This window comes from Lynx canadensis, chromosome X, assembly GCF_007474595.2.
Source record: "Lynx canadensis isolate LIC74 chromosome X, mLynCan4.pri.v2, whole genome shotgun sequence".
In the NCBI taxonomy this organism is placed as follows: domain Eukaryota; kingdom Metazoa; phylum Chordata; class Mammalia; order Carnivora; family Felidae; genus Lynx; species Lynx canadensis.
The window spans coordinates 23091804-23098153 of NC_044321.2; positions in this window are offsets into that span (position 1 = coordinate 23091804).

A 6350-nucleotide genomic window follows, 5' to 3' on the forward strand; every position below is an offset into this window, starting at 1 on the left:
TTCTCCTGTGTTTTCCTCTAGAAGTTGCACAGTTTTGCATTTTACATTTAGATCTATAATATATTTTGAGATAATTTTTGTGGAAGGCGTGAGGTTTGTGTCTAAGTATCTAAGTTCATTTTTCTCCCATATAGACATCCAATTGTTCTAGCACTATTTGCTGAAAAAATATTAGTTTTCATTTATTTGCCTTTTCACCTTTGTCAAAATTTAGTTGACTATATATTTGTGTGGGTCTATTTTGGGGCTCTCAATTCTTTGTTCCATGATCTGTTTGGTTATTTTTTCAGCAACACTATGCTGTCTTGATTGTTACAACTTTATATTGAGTCTTGAAATAGGGTAGTGTGAGTCTTCAAACTTTGTTTTTCCTTTTCAATATTGTGTTGGCTATTCTAGGACCTTTGCCACTCTATATAAATGTTAGAATAAGTTTGTTGATATCTACAAAGAGTTGCTAAGATATTGACTGGGATTTGCATTAAATCTATAGATCAAGTTAGAAATAATTGACATCATTTTTTTTAGATATAATTTATTGTCAAGTTAGCTAACACACAGCGTATACAGTGTGCTCTTGGTTTCAGGGGTAGATTCCCGTGATTCATTGCTTACGTACAACATCCAGTGCTCATCCCAACAAGTGCCCTCCTCAATGCCCATCACCCATTTCCCCTCCCCCTATCCCGCATCAACCCTCAGTTTGTTCTCTGTATTTAAGAGTCTCTTGTGGTTTCCCTTCTCTCTGTTTGAAACTATTTTTCTCCTTCCCTTCCCCCATGGTTTTCTGTTAAGTTTCTCAAGTTCCACATATGAGTGAAGACATATGATATCTGTCTTTCTCTGACTGCCTTATTTCACTGAACATAATATCCTTCCAGTTCCATCCACGTTGTTGCAAATGGTAGGATTTCATTCTTTCTCATTGTCAAGTAGTACTCCATTGTATATATAAACCACATCTTCTTTATCCATTCATCAGTTGATGGCCATTTGGGCTCGTTCCATAATGTGGTTATTATTGAAAGCACTGCTACAAACATTGGGCTACATGTGCCCCTATGAATCAGCACTCCTGTATCCTTTGGATAAATTCCTAGGAGTGCTATTGCTAATATTGATAATAGCAATGAATATTGCTATTAATTTTTTTTTTGAGGAACGTCCACACTGTTTTCCAGAGTAGCTGCACCAGTTTGCATTCCCACCAGCAGTGCAAGAGGGTTCCCGTTTCTCCACATCTCACCAACATCTGTTGTTTCCTGAGTTGCTAATTTTAGCCATTCTAACTGGTGTGAGGTAGTATCTCAATGTGGTTTTGATTTGTATTTCCCTGATGATGAGGGATGTTGAAAATCTTTTCATGTGTCTGTTGGCTATCTGGATGCCCCTTCTTTGGAAAAATCTATAAAGAACTTACCAAACTCAACACCTGAAAGACAAATAATCCAAGGAAGACATGGGCAGAAATAATTGACATCTTAATAATAGTGAGTCTACCAAGGCGCGTGGGTGGCTCAGTCAGTTAAGCTTCTGACTTCAGCTCAGGTCATGATCTCACGGTTCGTGGGTTCAAGCCCCGCATCGGGCTCTGTGCTGACTGCTCAGAGCCTGGAACCTGCTTCGGATTCTGTATCTCCTCTCTCTGCCCCTCCCCCGCTCATGCTGTCTCTCTCTCTCTCTCTCTCTCCCCAAAATAAATAAATATTAAAAAATTAAAAAAAATAATGGTGAATCTACCAATTCATGAACAGGGAATAATTTTTCCATTTACTTAGATCCTCTTTGATAAGTGTTTTACAGTTTTCTGCAAATGGATCTGGTATATATTTTGTTACATTTATCTAAGCATTTAATTTTTGTGTAACTGTAAATGTTTTTGCTTTTTAAATTTCTAATTTCAATTGTTTATTGCTGGTACATAGTAAAGAATTATACTTGGTTATTAGTTCCAGGAGGTTTTCTTTGTAGGTTCTTTTTACATAAACAATCATTTTCTGCAAAAATTAAAAGTTTTATTTTTCTCTTTCCTGTATGTATACATTTTATTTATTTGTTATTGCTTGTCTTGCACTAAATATGACTTGCATTTTGATGTTGAATAGGAGTAATGAGAAGATATCCTTGTTTCATTTTCAATCTTAGGGTGAAAGCATTCACTCTCAGATTATTAGCCATAATGTTAGCTATAGGTTTTCTTACATACCCTTTATCAGGTTAAGGAAGTTCCCTTCTAATCCTAGTTTTTAAAGTTTGACTTAGTCGGTTAAAGGTCTGACTCTTGATATAGCTCAGGTCATGATCTCACAGTGTGTGAGATTAAGCCCTACATCAGGCTCTGTGCTGACAGCATGGAGCCTGCTTGGGATCCTCTCTCTCTCTCTCTCTCTCTCTGTCTCTCTCTCTCTCTCTCTTCCTCTCTCCCTCTTCTGCTCTCTCTCTCTCTCAAAACAAATAAATAAACATAAAAAATAAAGTTTTTGTCATAAATGGATATTAAAATTTTCAAATTATTTTTTTACATCTACTTATATGACCACATTTATTTTCTTATTCAGTATGTTATATGATGAAATACACTAATTGATTTACAAATGTTGAATTAGGATTGAATTTTGGAAATGAGTCCCTCTTGTTAATGATGTATTATTCTTTTTACATACTGCTGGATTCTATTTGCTATTATTCTGTTAAGGATTTTTCCTTGTCTATATTCATGAGAGATATCTGTCTGTGCTTCTCTTTTCTAGTAATGTATTTATCTGGTTTCGGGCTTAGAATGCTGTTAGTCTCACAAAAAGAACTGGGAATACTTCCTTCTCTCTTCTATTTTCTGAAAAAAATTATAGATTATTTTTATTATTTTGTCCTTAAATGTTTGATGTAATTCACCAGTGTAACTATGTGGGCCTAGTCATTCCTTTTTTGGGAAGACTTTAAAACTATTATTTGAATTTCTTTAATAGATATAAGGCTCTTCACATTCTCTGTTTCAACTTAAATGAATTAGTTTGTGACTTTCAAGGAATTGATCCATTTAATCTGTTCTCAAATTTGTACAGATAGAGTTGTTTATACTAGTCCATTTTTATCCTTTCAATGTCTCTGGAATCAGTACTGGTGACCCCTCTTTCATTCGTGATATTGGTAGTTTAGATCTTCTCTCTTTTTTTCTTTCTTCGTTATTCTAGCTAGAGGCTTACCAAGTTTACTGATGTCATTGAGGATTGTATTGATTTTCTCTGTTGTTCTCCTGTTTTAAACTTTATTTATGGTCTATTTAATTTTTTTTTAAGTTTAATTCTTTATTTTGAGAGAAAGAGAGAGAAAGAGAGAAAGAGTGGGGGAGGGGCAGAGAGAGAGTAAGAATCCCAAGCAGGCTCTGCACTGTTAGCACAGAGTCCTACCCGGGGCTCCAACTCATCAACCATGAGATCATGAGATCATGACCTGAGCCACAATCAAAAGTCTGATGCTTAATCAACTGAGCCACCCAGGTGCTCCTGTGGTCTATTTATTATTATTATTATTATTATTATTCCCTTTCTTCTACTCAGTGTAGGTATAATTTGCTCTTTTTTCTCTAGTCTTTGGAGCGAGAAACTTAGGTAATTTACTTTAGAGCTTTCCTTTTTCTCCCCCCCAGTACATGAATTTAATCCTCTAAATCTCTGTGTAAACACTAGTTTAGTAACGACCTAAAAATTTTGGTAATTTGCATTTTCATTTATTTCAAAATGTCTTGAAATTTCTCTTGACATTTCTTCTTTGACTCATGTGTTATCTAGAAGTGGTTTAAATTTGCAAATATTTGGGAACTTTCCACCTACCTTTCTGTTATTGATTTCTAATGTAATCCTGTTGTGACCTTATAACATATTTTGTTTGATTTCCATTCTTTTAAAAGTGTTAAGATTTGTTTAATAGTGTTTTATGGATGAAAATATGGATTAAGGTGTGGTCTATCTTGGTGAATGTAACATGTGAGGTTGAGAAGAATGTGTATTCTGCTGTTGTTAGATGAAGTACTTTATCATCTCAATTATGTTAAGTTGTTAGTATTGCTCATGCCATCTAGATCTCTACTGATTTTTTGACTGCTTCATCTATCAATTACTGCTAGAGGAGTAGTGATGTCTGTCAACTGTGATTACATATTTCTCCTTTAATTCGATCAGTTTTTGCCTCGTATATTGTGAGGCTCCTTTGTTAGGTGCATACATGTTTAGGATTGTAATACTTTCTTGGATATTTGATCCTTTTATCATGATCATGTGTCTCCTCATCCCTGATACTATTCCTTGCTCTGAAATCTGCTTTGACTGAAATTTGTATAGCTACTTTAGCATTTTTTGACTAGTGTTACTGATGAGGGACCACAGGGCAAGCTGAGGGCCAAGCACAACCTAGCACCCCACCCCTTACCCCATGGGATATGTCTGATATTCCTCAGGCACTCATGGCTTCCCAAGAACAAAGGAAAGGAAAGAAAATAAATGGCTAACTGATAGAGATCACAGTCATGCACGACAGGAGTCTCCAACAGTTTACAAATGTCTTAGTAAATTATAAGATAAAGGCAATCTTATCAATGGCCTCATCTCCAGAAACCTATAGACTCAGTTTCCTAGAGTGCCAACATCACCCTCCCCTCCATTGTGATGCCAGGAACAAAGGCAAGAAGGAAATGGCAGGTAACATTAAATTTCCTTATAACCTGCAGCCATTGACAAATACTTGAAGCAAATAGAGTACAACATTTCTCCAGGAACCCCTTGCCAGTCCTAATGTTAATGCCTTACTAGAGGAAAAACAACCTTAGCTTGACAATAGCAAGGCCTCAGGTATCTTAAGAGTCTTCTTAAGCATATCAAAGTCCTTTTGGAGGCCTCCCTTTTGGTTGTATCTCTCCTAACTCCATAGTATATAACTAGTCACTCTTCACAACCCCAGTGCAGCTCTTTCTGTCCATGGGTCCTGTCCCCGTGCTTTAATAAAATCACCTTTTTGCACCAAAGACGTGTTCAAGAATTCTTTCTTGGGTGTCAGCTCTGAATCCCGCCCCCCCATCACTCCAAAACCCCATCATTACTACGGTATATCTGTCTCCATCCTTTACTGACCTACTCTGAAATGAATTCTATTAAATTCAAAGGTGACATTCCTATATGAGATATGAGAAACTAAAATAAAGTTATACAAGATGTATCATAAGACAAACGAGTGAGGAGATCTGCTTAGACAAAATCAGACCAGACACTTGTTCATAGGCAGCCCTCATGAATGTGTTTCTATTTAAAAAAATCATACATTAACACAATGGCTACAGAATGAGACTATACATGTACTTGAATTTTAGTGACTTCTGGCTATGGTCTAACAAGTCTGCCTTTCTTTGCTTACCAGCTAAGTAAACAACAGAATTTATCTGTTAATGGCAGACACTTTAAAATTCTTTATTCACCTGGAAATGAGCACAGTTGAGGTCACATATTATAGCTACCTGCTTCCTCAATTCAGATTTGCCTAGCAGGTTCATTTCAATATAACAGAAGGTGTCATCTGCTCGTCTGCACTATGCACTAATGAAAGGGACAAGTTTAATGCGTTTTGTGCTTAGGTTGCTAGGCTTCACGGCTGGTCCTGTCCATCCCCGCACTTTGATTCTGAGCATTCTGAGACTTGGTCAGCTAAGGATAAATGAAATCTACCAGATGGTTAAGACGTATGTCGCTAACAAGTTAACCCATCACATCATCTAAGGACTCTTTCATTTTCTGCAGGCGACCATTGCTCGAAGTGAAGAGGCCATCAGATACTTCCTTTAAAAAGACACCATTATGGAACACTGACTAGATGTTACCCACCATCACCCCCAAGTGACTGGCCTGATCTTGGATGTTTTAAGGTAACCCCTGGAAGTTGAACAGGAGTGTGTGTTGGTAGACAGCCTAGAGCTGCTGAGTTGGGTTGTGGGCAATAGCCAGAATATGGGAATTAACGTGCAAAAAAATAAGACACATTAAAGAATTAGCAGTGGATTCAATAGTGCTTTAGTTCAATTACAGTACAGATTTAGTTCAATTACAGTTAGCTTGTTAAACATCCACCATATATATGGATTTTATTTGATTTTTTTTAAAATAGACTTTATTTTTTAGAGTAGTTTTAGGTTTACAGAAAAATTGAGCCTAAAGTTCTAGTTCCCATATGCTCCCACCCTAATACATACCCACAGATTTGCCCATTATTGACATATTGCAATAGTGTGGTACATTTTTTACAATTAATGAACTAATATCAATACATTATTATTAATTAAAGTCCATAGTTTATATTAACATCCATTT